The sequence below is a fragment of the Hypomesus nipponensis genome, chromosome 20 (genome assembly GCF_054491055.1).
Source record: "Hypomesus nipponensis isolate SF chromosome 20, ASM5449105v1, whole genome shotgun sequence".
Taxonomy (NCBI): domain Eukaryota; kingdom Metazoa; phylum Chordata; class Actinopteri; order Osmeriformes; family Osmeridae; genus Hypomesus; species Hypomesus nipponensis.
The window spans coordinates 4,214,610-4,223,847 of NC_140380.1; the positions used below are offsets into that span (position 1 = coordinate 4,214,610).

At 53.8% G+C, this 9,238-nt stretch overlaps 52 non-coding genes across 52 annotated transcripts; 31 read left to right on the forward strand and 21 right to left on the reverse strand.

Annotated features, from left to right (window-relative positions):
• Positions 1-13: 13 nt before the first annotated feature.
• On the reverse strand, positions 14-103 carry trnay-gua (transfer RNA tyrosine (anticodon GUA)). The gene is given in 2 exon segments: positions 14-49; positions 67-103. It is a non-coding gene; the product is annotated as a tRNA-Tyr (tRNA).
• Positions 104-212: 109 nt separating this feature from the next.
• Positions 213-284, forward strand: trnae-uuc (transfer RNA glutamic acid (anticodon UUC)). Its single transcript has one exon. It is a non-coding gene; the product is annotated as a tRNA-Glu (tRNA).
• An 89-nt stretch (positions 285-373) lies between these two features.
• Positions 374-463, reverse strand: trnay-gua (transfer RNA tyrosine (anticodon GUA)). The gene is given in 2 exon segments: positions 374-409; positions 427-463. It is a non-coding gene; the product is annotated as a tRNA-Tyr (tRNA).
• Positions 464-572: 109 nt separating this feature from the next.
• On the forward strand, positions 573-644 carry trnae-uuc (transfer RNA glutamic acid (anticodon UUC)). Its single transcript has one exon. It is a non-coding gene; the product is annotated as a tRNA-Glu (tRNA).
• A 91-nt stretch (positions 645-735) lies between these two features.
• trnae-cuc (transfer RNA glutamic acid (anticodon CUC)) lies at positions 736-807 on the forward strand. Its single transcript has one exon. It is a non-coding gene; the product is annotated as a tRNA-Glu (tRNA).
• A 95-nt stretch (positions 808-902) lies between these two features.
• On the reverse strand, positions 903-992 carry trnay-gua (transfer RNA tyrosine (anticodon GUA)). The gene is given in 2 exon segments: positions 903-938; positions 956-992. It is a non-coding gene; the product is annotated as a tRNA-Tyr (tRNA).
• A 109-nt stretch (positions 993-1,101) lies between these two features.
• Positions 1,102-1,173, forward strand: trnae-uuc (transfer RNA glutamic acid (anticodon UUC)). The gene has a single exon. It is a non-coding gene; the product is annotated as a tRNA-Glu (tRNA).
• Positions 1,174-1,262: 89 nt separating this feature from the next.
• trnay-gua (transfer RNA tyrosine (anticodon GUA)) lies at positions 1,263-1,352 on the reverse strand. The gene is given in 2 exon segments: positions 1,263-1,298; positions 1,316-1,352. It is a non-coding gene; the product is annotated as a tRNA-Tyr (tRNA).
• Positions 1,353-1,461: 109 nt separating this feature from the next.
• trnae-uuc (transfer RNA glutamic acid (anticodon UUC)) lies at positions 1,462-1,533 on the forward strand. The gene has a single exon. It is a non-coding gene; the product is annotated as a tRNA-Glu (tRNA).
• A 91-nt stretch (positions 1,534-1,624) lies between these two features.
• trnae-cuc (transfer RNA glutamic acid (anticodon CUC)) lies at positions 1,625-1,696 on the forward strand. The gene has a single exon. It is a non-coding gene; the product is annotated as a tRNA-Glu (tRNA).
• A 95-nt stretch (positions 1,697-1,791) lies between these two features.
• On the reverse strand, positions 1,792-1,881 carry trnay-gua (transfer RNA tyrosine (anticodon GUA)). The gene is given in 2 exon segments: positions 1,792-1,827; positions 1,845-1,881. It is a non-coding gene; the product is annotated as a tRNA-Tyr (tRNA).
• Positions 1,882-1,990: 109 nt separating this feature from the next.
• trnae-uuc (transfer RNA glutamic acid (anticodon UUC)) lies at positions 1,991-2,062 on the forward strand. Its single transcript has one exon. It is a non-coding gene; the product is annotated as a tRNA-Glu (tRNA).
• Positions 2,063-2,153: 91 nt separating this feature from the next.
• trnae-cuc (transfer RNA glutamic acid (anticodon CUC)) lies at positions 2,154-2,225 on the forward strand. The gene has a single exon. It is a non-coding gene; the product is annotated as a tRNA-Glu (tRNA).
• Positions 2,226-2,320: 95 nt separating this feature from the next.
• On the reverse strand, positions 2,321-2,410 carry trnay-gua (transfer RNA tyrosine (anticodon GUA)). Its single transcript is given in 2 exon segments — positions 2,321-2,356; positions 2,374-2,410. It is a non-coding gene; the product is annotated as a tRNA-Tyr (tRNA).
• A 109-nt stretch (positions 2,411-2,519) lies between these two features.
• On the forward strand, positions 2,520-2,591 carry trnae-uuc (transfer RNA glutamic acid (anticodon UUC)). The gene has a single exon. It is a non-coding gene; the product is annotated as a tRNA-Glu (tRNA).
• An 89-nt stretch (positions 2,592-2,680) lies between these two features.
• Positions 2,681-2,770, reverse strand: trnay-gua (transfer RNA tyrosine (anticodon GUA)). Its single transcript is given in 2 exon segments — positions 2,681-2,716; positions 2,734-2,770. It is a non-coding gene; the product is annotated as a tRNA-Tyr (tRNA).
• Positions 2,771-2,879: 109 nt separating this feature from the next.
• Positions 2,880-2,951, forward strand: trnae-uuc (transfer RNA glutamic acid (anticodon UUC)). The gene has a single exon. It is a non-coding gene; the product is annotated as a tRNA-Glu (tRNA).
• A 91-nt stretch (positions 2,952-3,042) lies between these two features.
• Positions 3,043-3,114, forward strand: trnae-cuc (transfer RNA glutamic acid (anticodon CUC)). Its single transcript has one exon. It is a non-coding gene; the product is annotated as a tRNA-Glu (tRNA).
• Positions 3,115-3,209: 95 nt separating this feature from the next.
• Positions 3,210-3,299, reverse strand: trnay-gua (transfer RNA tyrosine (anticodon GUA)). The gene is given in 2 exon segments: positions 3,210-3,245; positions 3,263-3,299. It is a non-coding gene; the product is annotated as a tRNA-Tyr (tRNA).
• Positions 3,300-3,408: 109 nt separating this feature from the next.
• On the forward strand, positions 3,409-3,480 carry trnae-uuc (transfer RNA glutamic acid (anticodon UUC)). The gene has a single exon. It is a non-coding gene; the product is annotated as a tRNA-Glu (tRNA).
• An 89-nt stretch (positions 3,481-3,569) lies between these two features.
• trnay-gua (transfer RNA tyrosine (anticodon GUA)) lies at positions 3,570-3,659 on the reverse strand. Its single transcript is given in 2 exon segments — positions 3,570-3,605; positions 3,623-3,659. It is a non-coding gene; the product is annotated as a tRNA-Tyr (tRNA).
• A 109-nt stretch (positions 3,660-3,768) lies between these two features.
• Positions 3,769-3,840, forward strand: trnae-uuc (transfer RNA glutamic acid (anticodon UUC)). Its single transcript has one exon. It is a non-coding gene; the product is annotated as a tRNA-Glu (tRNA).
• Positions 3,841-3,931: 91 nt separating this feature from the next.
• Positions 3,932-4,003, forward strand: trnae-cuc (transfer RNA glutamic acid (anticodon CUC)). Its single transcript has one exon. It is a non-coding gene; the product is annotated as a tRNA-Glu (tRNA).
• A 95-nt stretch (positions 4,004-4,098) lies between these two features.
• trnay-gua (transfer RNA tyrosine (anticodon GUA)) lies at positions 4,099-4,188 on the reverse strand. The gene is given in 2 exon segments: positions 4,099-4,134; positions 4,152-4,188. It is a non-coding gene; the product is annotated as a tRNA-Tyr (tRNA).
• Positions 4,189-4,297: 109 nt separating this feature from the next.
• Positions 4,298-4,369, forward strand: trnae-uuc (transfer RNA glutamic acid (anticodon UUC)). Its single transcript has one exon. It is a non-coding gene; the product is annotated as a tRNA-Glu (tRNA).
• Positions 4,370-4,458: 89 nt separating this feature from the next.
• On the reverse strand, positions 4,459-4,548 carry trnay-gua (transfer RNA tyrosine (anticodon GUA)). Its single transcript is given in 2 exon segments — positions 4,459-4,494; positions 4,512-4,548. It is a non-coding gene; the product is annotated as a tRNA-Tyr (tRNA).
• Positions 4,549-4,657: 109 nt separating this feature from the next.
• On the forward strand, positions 4,658-4,729 carry trnae-uuc (transfer RNA glutamic acid (anticodon UUC)). Its single transcript has one exon. It is a non-coding gene; the product is annotated as a tRNA-Glu (tRNA).
• Positions 4,730-4,820: 91 nt separating this feature from the next.
• trnae-cuc (transfer RNA glutamic acid (anticodon CUC)) lies at positions 4,821-4,892 on the forward strand. The gene has a single exon. It is a non-coding gene; the product is annotated as a tRNA-Glu (tRNA).
• Positions 4,893-4,987: 95 nt separating this feature from the next.
• trnay-gua (transfer RNA tyrosine (anticodon GUA)) lies at positions 4,988-5,077 on the reverse strand. The gene is given in 2 exon segments: positions 4,988-5,023; positions 5,041-5,077. It is a non-coding gene; the product is annotated as a tRNA-Tyr (tRNA).
• A 109-nt stretch (positions 5,078-5,186) lies between these two features.
• On the forward strand, positions 5,187-5,258 carry trnae-uuc (transfer RNA glutamic acid (anticodon UUC)). Its single transcript has one exon. It is a non-coding gene; the product is annotated as a tRNA-Glu (tRNA).
• An 89-nt stretch (positions 5,259-5,347) lies between these two features.
• trnay-gua (transfer RNA tyrosine (anticodon GUA)) lies at positions 5,348-5,437 on the reverse strand. The gene is given in 2 exon segments: positions 5,348-5,383; positions 5,401-5,437. It is a non-coding gene; the product is annotated as a tRNA-Tyr (tRNA).
• Positions 5,438-5,546: 109 nt separating this feature from the next.
• trnae-uuc (transfer RNA glutamic acid (anticodon UUC)) lies at positions 5,547-5,618 on the forward strand. Its single transcript has one exon. It is a non-coding gene; the product is annotated as a tRNA-Glu (tRNA).
• A 91-nt stretch (positions 5,619-5,709) lies between these two features.
• On the forward strand, positions 5,710-5,781 carry trnae-cuc (transfer RNA glutamic acid (anticodon CUC)). The gene has a single exon. It is a non-coding gene; the product is annotated as a tRNA-Glu (tRNA).
• Positions 5,782-5,876: 95 nt separating this feature from the next.
• trnay-gua (transfer RNA tyrosine (anticodon GUA)) lies at positions 5,877-5,966 on the reverse strand. Its single transcript is given in 2 exon segments — positions 5,877-5,912; positions 5,930-5,966. It is a non-coding gene; the product is annotated as a tRNA-Tyr (tRNA).
• Positions 5,967-6,075: 109 nt separating this feature from the next.
• On the forward strand, positions 6,076-6,147 carry trnae-uuc (transfer RNA glutamic acid (anticodon UUC)). Its single transcript has one exon. It is a non-coding gene; the product is annotated as a tRNA-Glu (tRNA).
• An 89-nt stretch (positions 6,148-6,236) lies between these two features.
• Positions 6,237-6,326, reverse strand: trnay-gua (transfer RNA tyrosine (anticodon GUA)). Its single transcript is given in 2 exon segments — positions 6,237-6,272; positions 6,290-6,326. It is a non-coding gene; the product is annotated as a tRNA-Tyr (tRNA).
• A 109-nt stretch (positions 6,327-6,435) lies between these two features.
• On the forward strand, positions 6,436-6,507 carry trnae-uuc (transfer RNA glutamic acid (anticodon UUC)). Its single transcript has one exon. It is a non-coding gene; the product is annotated as a tRNA-Glu (tRNA).
• A 91-nt stretch (positions 6,508-6,598) lies between these two features.
• On the forward strand, positions 6,599-6,670 carry trnae-cuc (transfer RNA glutamic acid (anticodon CUC)). The gene has a single exon. It is a non-coding gene; the product is annotated as a tRNA-Glu (tRNA).
• Positions 6,671-6,765: 95 nt separating this feature from the next.
• On the reverse strand, positions 6,766-6,855 carry trnay-gua (transfer RNA tyrosine (anticodon GUA)). Its single transcript is given in 2 exon segments — positions 6,766-6,801; positions 6,819-6,855. It is a non-coding gene; the product is annotated as a tRNA-Tyr (tRNA).
• Positions 6,856-6,964: 109 nt separating this feature from the next.
• Positions 6,965-7,036, forward strand: trnae-uuc (transfer RNA glutamic acid (anticodon UUC)). The gene has a single exon. It is a non-coding gene; the product is annotated as a tRNA-Glu (tRNA).
• An 89-nt stretch (positions 7,037-7,125) lies between these two features.
• Positions 7,126-7,215, reverse strand: trnay-gua (transfer RNA tyrosine (anticodon GUA)). The gene is given in 2 exon segments: positions 7,126-7,161; positions 7,179-7,215. It is a non-coding gene; the product is annotated as a tRNA-Tyr (tRNA).
• Positions 7,216-7,324: 109 nt separating this feature from the next.
• On the forward strand, positions 7,325-7,396 carry trnae-uuc (transfer RNA glutamic acid (anticodon UUC)). The gene has a single exon. It is a non-coding gene; the product is annotated as a tRNA-Glu (tRNA).
• A 91-nt stretch (positions 7,397-7,487) lies between these two features.
• trnae-cuc (transfer RNA glutamic acid (anticodon CUC)) lies at positions 7,488-7,559 on the forward strand. Its single transcript has one exon. It is a non-coding gene; the product is annotated as a tRNA-Glu (tRNA).
• Positions 7,560-7,654: 95 nt separating this feature from the next.
• Positions 7,655-7,744, reverse strand: trnay-gua (transfer RNA tyrosine (anticodon GUA)). Its single transcript is given in 2 exon segments — positions 7,655-7,690; positions 7,708-7,744. It is a non-coding gene; the product is annotated as a tRNA-Tyr (tRNA).
• A 109-nt stretch (positions 7,745-7,853) lies between these two features.
• On the forward strand, positions 7,854-7,925 carry trnae-uuc (transfer RNA glutamic acid (anticodon UUC)). The gene has a single exon. It is a non-coding gene; the product is annotated as a tRNA-Glu (tRNA).
• Positions 7,926-8,014: 89 nt separating this feature from the next.
• On the reverse strand, positions 8,015-8,104 carry trnay-gua (transfer RNA tyrosine (anticodon GUA)). Its single transcript is given in 2 exon segments — positions 8,015-8,050; positions 8,068-8,104. It is a non-coding gene; the product is annotated as a tRNA-Tyr (tRNA).
• A 109-nt stretch (positions 8,105-8,213) lies between these two features.
• Positions 8,214-8,285, forward strand: trnae-uuc (transfer RNA glutamic acid (anticodon UUC)). Its single transcript has one exon. It is a non-coding gene; the product is annotated as a tRNA-Glu (tRNA).
• A 91-nt stretch (positions 8,286-8,376) lies between these two features.
• trnae-cuc (transfer RNA glutamic acid (anticodon CUC)) lies at positions 8,377-8,448 on the forward strand. Its single transcript has one exon. It is a non-coding gene; the product is annotated as a tRNA-Glu (tRNA).
• A 95-nt stretch (positions 8,449-8,543) lies between these two features.
• trnay-gua (transfer RNA tyrosine (anticodon GUA)) lies at positions 8,544-8,633 on the reverse strand. Its single transcript is given in 2 exon segments — positions 8,544-8,579; positions 8,597-8,633. It is a non-coding gene; the product is annotated as a tRNA-Tyr (tRNA).
• Positions 8,634-8,742: 109 nt separating this feature from the next.
• On the forward strand, positions 8,743-8,814 carry trnae-uuc (transfer RNA glutamic acid (anticodon UUC)). Its single transcript has one exon. It is a non-coding gene; the product is annotated as a tRNA-Glu (tRNA).
• Positions 8,815-8,905: 91 nt separating this feature from the next.
• Positions 8,906-8,977, forward strand: trnae-cuc (transfer RNA glutamic acid (anticodon CUC)). Its single transcript has one exon. It is a non-coding gene; the product is annotated as a tRNA-Glu (tRNA).
• Positions 8,978-9,072: 95 nt separating this feature from the next.
• On the reverse strand, positions 9,073-9,162 carry trnay-gua (transfer RNA tyrosine (anticodon GUA)). The gene is given in 2 exon segments: positions 9,073-9,108; positions 9,126-9,162. It is a non-coding gene; the product is annotated as a tRNA-Tyr (tRNA).
• Between the last annotated feature and the right edge of the window lie 76 nt (positions 9,163-9,238).

Here is a 9,238-nt window from a genome sequence, read left to right on the forward strand (position 1 = left end):
GCCAAAACATCCCTCCTTCGAGCCGGATTTGAACCAGCGACCTAAGGATTTCTAACCGTGTTTGACCTACAGTCCTCCGCTCTACCAACTGAGCTATCGAAGGGTGAGCAAGTGAGATGCTTTATTTGCGAGCAAGGCACGCCATCTCCCATCCTCCAGTTCAGACACGAAAGAAAAAAAGCCCTTGCTGACGCAGGCGTCTTTGACGTGTCTCCCTGGTGGTCTAGTGGCTAGGATTCGGCGCTTTCACCGCCGCGGCCCGGGTTCGATTCCCGGTCAGGGAAAACAGTTTTTAGACCTCTCTCAAAATTGGTGGGGGTCTCCAGCGCTGGCCTTAATGCATCGTGGCCAGATATCTACGCCAAAACATACCTCCTTCGAGCCGGATTTGAACCAGCGACCTAAGGATTTCTAACCGTGTTTGACCTACAGTCCTCCGCTTTACCAACTGAGCTATCGAAGGGTGAGCAAGTGAGATGCTTTATTTGCGAGCAAGGCACGCCATCTCCCATCCTCCAGTTCAGACACGAAAGAAAAAAAGCCCTTGCTGACGCAGGCGTCTTTGACGTGTCTCCCTGGTGGTCTAGTGGCTAGGATTCGGCGCTTTCACCGCCGCGGCCCGGGTTCGATTCCCGGTCAGTGAACTTAAGGTTCGGTGGAAGTCTTTGCCTTTTGACAGGCTTCATTTTGCAACTTGCTCCTCATCTTTGACAGCGAGCAGAAGAAGCCAAGCTCTCCCTGGTGGTCTAGTGGCTAGGATTCGGCGCTCTCACCGCCGCGGCCCGGGTTCGATTCCCGGTCAGGGAAAACAGTCTTTAGACCTCTCTCAAAATTGGGGGGGGTGGGGGTCTCAAGCGCTAGCCTTAATGCATCGTGGCCAGATTTCTACGCCAAAACATCCCTCCTTCGAGCCGGATTTGAACCAGCGACCTAAGGATTTCTAACCGTGTTTGACCTACAGTCCTCCGCTCTACCAACTGAGCTATCGAAGGGTGAGCAAGTGAGATGCTTTATTTGCGAGCAAGGCACGCCATCTCCCATCCTCCAGTTCAGACACGAAAGAAAAAAAGCCCTTGCTGACGCAGGCGCCTTTGACGTGTCTCCCTGGTGGTCTAGTGGCTAGGATTCGGCGCTTTCACCGCCGCGGCCGGGGTTCGATTCCCGGTCAGGGAAAACAGTTTTTAGACCTCTCTCAAAATTGGTGGGGGTCTCCAGCGCTGGCCTTAATGCATCGTGGCCAGATTTCTACGCCAAAACATACCTCCTTCGAGCCGGATTTGAACCAGCGACCTAAGGATTTCTAACCGTGTTTGACCTACAGTCCTCCGCTGTACCAACTGAGCTATCGAAGGGTGAGCAAGTGAGATGCTTTATTTTCGAGCAAGGCACGCCATCTCCCATCCTCCAGTTCAGACACGAAAGAAAAAAAGCCCTTGCTGACGCAGGCGTCTTTGACGTGTCTCCCTGGTGGTCTAGTGGCTAGGATTCGGTGCTTTCACCGCCGCGGCCCGGGTTCGATTCCCGGTCAGTGAACTTAAGGTTCGGTGGAAGTCTTTGCCTTTTGACAGGCTTCATTTTGCAACTTGCTCCTCATCTTTGACAGCGAGCAGAAGAAGCCAAGCTCTCCCTGGTGGTCTAGTGGCTAGGATTCGGCGCTCTCACCGCCGCGGCCCGGGTTCGATTCCCGGTCAGGGAAAACAGTTTTTAGACCTCTCTCAAAATTGGGGGGGGTGGGGGTCTCAAGCGCTAGCCTTAATGCATCGTGGCCAGATTTCTACGCCAAAACATCCCTCCTTCGAGCCGGATTTGAACCAGCGACCTAAGGATTTCTAACCGTGTTTGACCTACAGTCCTCCGCTCTACCAACTGAGCTATCGAAGGGTGAGCAAGTGAGATGCTTTATTTGCGAGCAAGGCACGCCATCTCCCATCCTCCAGTTCAGACACGAAAGAAAAAAAGCCCTTGCTGACGCAGGCGTCTTTGACGTGTCTCCCTGGTGGTCTAGTGGCTAGGATTCGGCGCTTTCACCGCCGCGGCCCGGGTTCGATTCCCGGTCAGGGAACTTAAGGTTCGGTGGAAGTCTTTGCCTTTTGACAGGCTTCATTTTGCAACTTGCTCCTCATCTTTGACAGCGAGCAGAGGAAGCCAAGCTCTCCCTGGTGGTCTAGTGGCTAGGATTCGGCGCTCTCACCGCCGCGGCCCGGGTTCGATTCCCGGTCAGGGAAAACAGTTTTTAGACCTCTCTCAAAATTGGGGGGGGTGGGGGTCTCAAGCGCTAGCCTTAATGCATCGTGGCCAGATTTCTACGACAAAACATCCCTCCTTCGAGCCGGATTTGAACCAGCGACCTAAGGATTTCTAACCGTGTTTGACCTACAGTCCTCCGCTCTACCAACTGAGCTATCGAAGGGTGAGCAAGTGAGATGCTTTATTTGCGAGCAAGGCACGCCATCTCCCATCCTCCAGTTCAGACACGAAAGAAAAAAAGCCCTTGCTGACGCAGGCGTCTTTGACGTGTCTCCCTGGTGGTCTAGTGGCTAGGATTCGGCGCTTTCACCGCCGCGGCCCGGGTTCGATTCCCGGTCAGGGAAAACAGTTTTTAGACCTCTCTCAAAATTGGTGGGGGTCTCCAGCGCTGGCCTTAATGCATCGTGGCCAGATTTCTACGCCAAAACATACCTCCTTCGAGCCGGATTTGAACCAGCGACCTAAGGATTTCTAACCGTGTTTGACCTACAGTCCTCCGCTGTACCAACTGAGCTATCGAAGGGTGAGCAAGTGAGATGCTTTATTTGCGAGCAAGGCACGCCATCTCCCATCCTCCAGTTCAGACACGAAAGAAAAAAAGCCCTTGCTGACGCAGGCGTCTTTGACGTGTCTCCCTGGTGGTCTAGTGGCTAGGATTCGGCGCTTTCACCGCCGCGGCCCGGGTTCGATTCCCGGTCAGGGAACTTAAGGTTCGGTGGAAGTCTTTGCCTTTTGACAGGCTTCATTTTGCAACTTGCTCCTCATCTTTGACAGCGAGCAGAGGAAGCCAAGCTCTCCCTGGTGGTCTAGTGGCTAGGATTCGGCGCTCTCACCGCCGCGGCCCGGGTTCGATTCCCGGTCAGGGAAAACAGTTTTTAGACCTCTCTCAAAATTGGGGGGGGTGGGGGTCTCAAGCGCTAGCCTTAATGCATCGTGGCCAGATTTCTACGACAAAACATCCCTCCTTCGAGCCGGATTTGAACCAGCGACCTAAGGATTTCTAACCGTGTTTGACCTACAGTCCTCCGCTCTACCAACTGAGCTATCGAAGGGTGAGCAAGTGAGATGCTTTATTTGCGAGCAAGGCACGCCATCTCCCATCCTCCAGTTCAGACACGAAAGAAAAAAAGCCCTTGCTGACGCAGGCGTCTTTGACGTGTCTCCCTGGTGGTCTAGTGGCTAGGATTCGGCGCTTTCACCGCCGCGGCCCGGGTTCGATTCCCGGTCAGGGAAAACAGTTTTTAGACCTCTCTCAAAATTGGTGGGGGTCTCCAGCGCTGGCCTTAATGCATCGTGGCCAGATTTCTACGCCAAAACATACCTCCTTCGAGCCGGATTTGAACCAGCGACCTAAGGATTTCTAACCGTGTTTGACCTACAGTCCTCCGCTGTACCAACTGAGCTATCGAAGGGTGAGCAAGTGAGATGCTTTATTTGCGAGCAAGGCACGCCATCTCCCATCCTCCAGTTCAGACACGAAAGAAAAAAAGCCCTTGCTGACGCAGGCGTCTTTGACGTGTCTCCCTGGTGGTCTAGTGGCTAGGATTCGGCGCTTTCACCGCCGCGGCCCGGGTTCGATTCCCGGTCAGTGAACTTAAGGTTCGGTGGAAGTCTTTGCCTTTTGACAGGCTTCATTTTGCAACTTGCTCCTCATCTTTGACAGCGAGCAGAAGAAGCCAAGCTCTCCCTGGTGGTCTAGTGGCTAGGATTCGGCGCTCTCACCGCCGCGGCCCGGGTTCGATTCCCGGTCAGGGAAAACAGTTTTTAGACCTCTCTCAAAATTGGGGGGGGTGGGGGTCTCAAGCGCTAGCCTTAATGCATCGTGGCCAGATTTCTACGCCAAAACATCCCTCCTTCGAGCCGGATTTGAACCAGCGACCTAAGGATTTCTAACCGTGTTTGACCTACAGTCCTCCGCTCTACCAACTGAGCTATCGAAGGGTGAGCAAGTGAGATGCTTTATTTGCGAGCAAGGCACGCCATCTCCCATCCTCCAGTTCAGACACGAAAGAAAAAAAGCCCTTGCTGACGCAGGCGTCTTTGACGTGTCTCCCTGGTGGTCTAGTGGCTAGGATTCGGCGCTTTCACCGCCGCGGCCCGGGTTCGATTCCCGGTCAGGGAAAACAGTTTTTAGACCTCTCTCAAAATTGGTGGGGGTCTCCAGCGCTGGCCTTAATGCATCGTGGCCAGATTTCTACGCCAAAACATACCTCCTTCGAGCCGGATTTGAACCAGCGACCTAAGGATTTCTAACCGTGTTTGACCTACAGTCCTCCGCTGTACCAACTGAGCTATCGAAGGGTGAGCAAGTGAGATGCTTTATTTGCGAGCAAGGCACGCCATCTCCCATCCTCCAGTTCAGACACGAAAGAAAAAAAGCCCTTGCTGACGCAGGCGTCTTTGACGTGTCTCCCTGGTGGTCTAGTGGCTAGGATTCGGCGCTTTCACCGCCGCGGCCCGGGTTCGATTCCCGGTCAGGGAACTTAAGGTTCGGTGGAAGTCTTTGCCTTTTGACAGGCTTCATTTTGCAACTTGCTCCTCATCTTTGACAGCGAGCAGAGGAAGCCAAGCTCTCCCTGGTGGTCTAGTGGCTAGGATTCGGCGCTCTCACCGCCGCGGCCCGGGTTCGATTCCCGGTCAGGGAAAACAGTTTTTAGACCTCTCTCAAAATTGGGGGGGGTGGGGGTCTCAAGCGCTAGCCTTAATGCATCATGGCCAGATTTCTACGACAAAACATCCCTCCTTCGAGCCGGATTTGAACCAGCGACCTAAGGATTTCTAACCGTGTTTGACCTACAGTCCTCCGCTCTACCAACTGAGCTATCGAAGGGTGAGCAAGTGAGATGCTTTATTTGCGAGCAAGGCACGCCATCTCCCATCCTCCAGTTCAGACACGAAAGAAAAAAAGCCCTTGCTGACGCAGGCGTCTTTGACGTGTCTCCCTGGTGGTCTAGTGGCTAGGATTCGGCGCTTTCACCGCCGCGGCCCGGGTTTGATTCCCGGTCAGGGAAAACAGTTTTTAGACCTCTCTCAAAATTGGTGGGGGTCTCCAGCGCTGGCCTTAATGCATCGTGGCCAGATTTCTACGCCAAAACATACCTCCTTCGAGCCGGATTTGAACCAGCGACCTAAGGATTTCTAACCGTGTTTGACCTACAGTCCTCTGCTGTACCAACTGAGCTATCGAAGGGTGAGCAAGTGAGATGCTTTATTTGCGAGCAAGGCACGCCATCTCCCATCCTCCAGTTCAGACACGAAAGAAAAAAAGCCCTTGCTGACGCAGGCGTCTTTGACGTGTCTCCCTGGTGGTCTAGTGGCTAGGATTCGGCGCTTTCACCGCCGCGGCCCGGGTTCGATTCCCGGTCAGTGAACTTAAGGTTCGGTGGAAGTCTTTGCCTTTTGACAGGCTTCATTTTGCAACTTGCTCCTCATCTTTGACAGCGAGCAGAAGAAGCCAAGCTCTCCCTGGTGGTCTAGTGGCTAGGATTCGGCGCTCTCACTGCCGCGGCCCGGGTTCGATTCCCGGTCAGGGAAAACAGTTTTTAGACCTCTCTCAAAATTGGGGGGGGTGGGGGTCTCAAGCGCTAGCCTTAATGCATCGTGGCCAGATTTCTACGCCAAAACATCCCTCCTTCGAGCCGGATTTGAACCAGCGACCTAAGGATTTCTAACCGTGTTTGACCTACAGTCCTCCGCTCTACCAACTGAGCTATCGAAGGGTGAGCAAGTGAGATGCTTTATTTGCGAGCAAGGCACGCCATCTCCCATCCTCCAGTTCAGACACGAAAGAAAAAAAGCCCTTGCTGACGCAGGCGTCTTTGACGTGTCTCCCTGGTGGTCTAGTGGCTAGGATTCGGCGCTTTCACCGCCGCGGCCCGGGTTCGATTCCCGGTCAGGGAAAACAGTTTTTAGACCTCTCTCAAAATTGGTGGGGGTCTCCAGCGCTGGCCTTAATGCATCGTGGCCAGATTTCTACGCCAAAACATACCTCCTTCGAGCCGGATTTGAACCAGCGACCTAAGGATTTCTAACCGTGTTTGACCTACAGTCCTCCGCTGTACCAACTGAGCTATCGAAGGGTGAGCAAGTGAGATGCTTTATTTGCGAGCAAGGCACGCCATCTCCCATCCTCCAGTTCAGACACGAAAGAAAAAAAGCCCTTGCTGACGCAGGCGTCTTTGACGTGTCTCCCTGGTGGTCTAGTGGCTAGGATTCGGCGCTTTCACCGCCGCGGCCCGGGTTCGATTCCCGGTCAGGGAACTTAAGGTTCGGTGGAAGTCTTTGCCTTTTGACAGGCTTCATTTTGCAACTTGCTCCTCATCTTTGACAGCGAGCAGAGGAAGCCAAGCTCTCCCTGGTGGTCTAGTGGCTAGGATTCGGCGCTCTCACCGCCGCGGCCCGGGTTCGATTCCCGGTCAGGGAAAACAGTTTTTAGACCTCTCTCAAAATTGGGGGGGGTGGGGGTCTCAAGCGCTAGCCTTAATGCATCGTGGCCAGATTTCTACGCCAAAACATCCCTCCTTCGAGCCGGATTTGAACCAGCGACCTAAGGATTTCTAACCGTGTTTGACCTACAGTCCTCCGCTCTACCAACTGAGCTATCGAAGGGTGAGCAAGTGAGATGCTTTATTTGCGAGCAAGGCACGCCATCTCCCATCCTCCAGTTCAGACACGAAAGAAAAAAAGCCCTTGCTGACGCAGGCGTCTTTGACGTGTCTCCCTGGTGGTCTAGTGGCTAGGATTCGGCGCTTTCACCGCCGCGGCCCGGGTTCGATTCCCGGTCAGGGAAAACAGTTTTTAGACCTCTCTCAAAATTGGTGGGGGTCTCCAGCGCTGGCCTTAATGCATCGTGGCCAGATATCTACGCCAAAACATACCTCCTTCGAGCCGGATTTGAACCAGCGACCTAAGGATTTCTAACCGTGTTTGACCTACAGTCCTCCGCTTTACCAACTGAGCTATCGAAGGGTGAGCAAGTGAGATGCTTTATTTGCGAGCAAGGCACGCCATCTCCCATCCTCCAGTTCAGACACGAAAGAAAAAAAGCCCTTGCTGACGCAGGCGTCTTTGACGTGTCTCCCTGGTGGTCTAGTGGCTAGGATTCGGCGCTTTCACCGCCGCGGCCCGGGTTCGATTCCCGGTCAGTGAACTTAAGGTTCGGTGGAAGTCTTTGCCTTTTGACAGGCTTCATTTTGCAACTTGCTCCTCATCTTTGACAGCGAGCAGAAGAAGCCAAGCTCTCCCTGGTGGTCTAGTGGCTAGGATTCGGCGCTCTCACCGCCGCGGCCCGGGTTCGATTCCCGGTCAGGGAAAACAGTTTTTAGACCTCTCTCAAAATTGGGGGGGGTGGGGGTCTCAAGCGCTAGCCTTAATGCATCGTGGCCAGATTTCTACGCCAAAACATCCCTCCTTCGAGCCGGATTTGAACCAGCGACCTAAGGATTTCTAACCGTGTTTGACCTACAGTCCTCCGCTCTACCAACTGAGCTATCGAAGGGTGAGCAAGTGAGATGCTTTATTTGCGAGCAAGGCACGCCATCTCCCATCCTCCAGTTCAGACACGAAAGAAAAAAAGCCCTTGCTGACGCAGGCGCCTTTGACGTGTCTCCCTGGTGGTCTAGTGGCTAGGATTCGGCGCTTTCACCGCCACGGCCCGGGTTCGATTCCCGGTCAGGGAAAACAGTTTTTAGACCTCTCTCAAAATTGGTGGGGGTCTCCAGCGCTGGCCTTAATGCATCGTGGCCAGATTTCTACGCCAAAACATACCTCCTTCGAGCCGGATTTGAACCAGCGACCTAAGGATTTCTAACCGTGTTTGACCTACAGTCCTCCGCTGTACCAACTGAGCTATCGAAGGGTGAGCAAGTGAGATGCTTTATTTTCGAGCAAGGCACGCCATCTCCCATCCTCCAGTTCAGACACGAAAGAAAAAAAGCCCTTGCTGACGCAGGCGTCTTTGACGTGTCTCCCTGGTGGTCTAGTGGCTAGGATTCGGCGCTTTCACCGCCGCGGCCCGGGTTCGATTCCCGGTCAGTGAACTTAAGGTTCGGTGGAAGTCTTTGCCTTTTGACAGGCTTCATTTTGCAACTTGCTCCTCATCTTTGACAGCGAGCAGAAGAAGCCAAGCTCTCCCTGGTGGTCTAGTGGCTAGGATTCGGCGCTCTCACCGCCGCGGCCCGGGTTCGATTCCCGGTCAGGGAAAACAGTTTTTAGACCTCTCTCAAAATTGGGGGGGGTGGGGGTCTGAAGCGCTAGCCTTAATGCATCGTGGCCAGATTTCTACGCCAAAACATCCCTCCTTCGAGCCGGATTTGAACCAGCGACCTAAGGATTTCTAACCGTGTTTGACCTACAGTCCTCCGCTGTACCAACTGAGCTATCGAAGGGTGAGCAAGTGAGATGCTTTATTTGCGAGCAAGGCACGCCATCTCCCATCCTCCAGTTCAGACACGAAAGAAAAAAAGCCCTTGCTGACGCAGGCGTCTTTGACGTGTCTCCCTGGTGGTCTAGTGGCTAGGATTCGGCGCTTTCACCGCCGCGGCCCGGGTTCGATTCCCGGTCAGGGAACTTAAGGTTCGGTGGAAGTCTTTGCCTTTTGACAGGCTTCATTTTGCAACTTGCTCCTCATCTTTGACAGCGAGCAGAGGAAGCCAAGCTCTCCCTGGTGGTCTAGTGGCTAGGATTCGGCGCTCTCACCGCCGCGGCCCGGGTTTGATTCCCGGTCAGGGAAAACAGTTTTTAGACCTCTCTCAAAATTGGGGGGGGTGGGGGTCTCAAGCACTAGCCTTAATGCATCGTGGCCAGATTTCTACGCCAAAACATCCCTCCTTCGAGCCGGATTTGAACCAGCGACCTAAGGATTTCTAACCATGTTTGACCTACAGTCCTCCGCTCTACCAACTGAGCTATCGAAGGGTGAGCAAGTGAGATGCTTTATTTGCGAGCAAGGCACGCCATCTCCCATCCTCCAGTTCAGACACGAAAGAAAAAA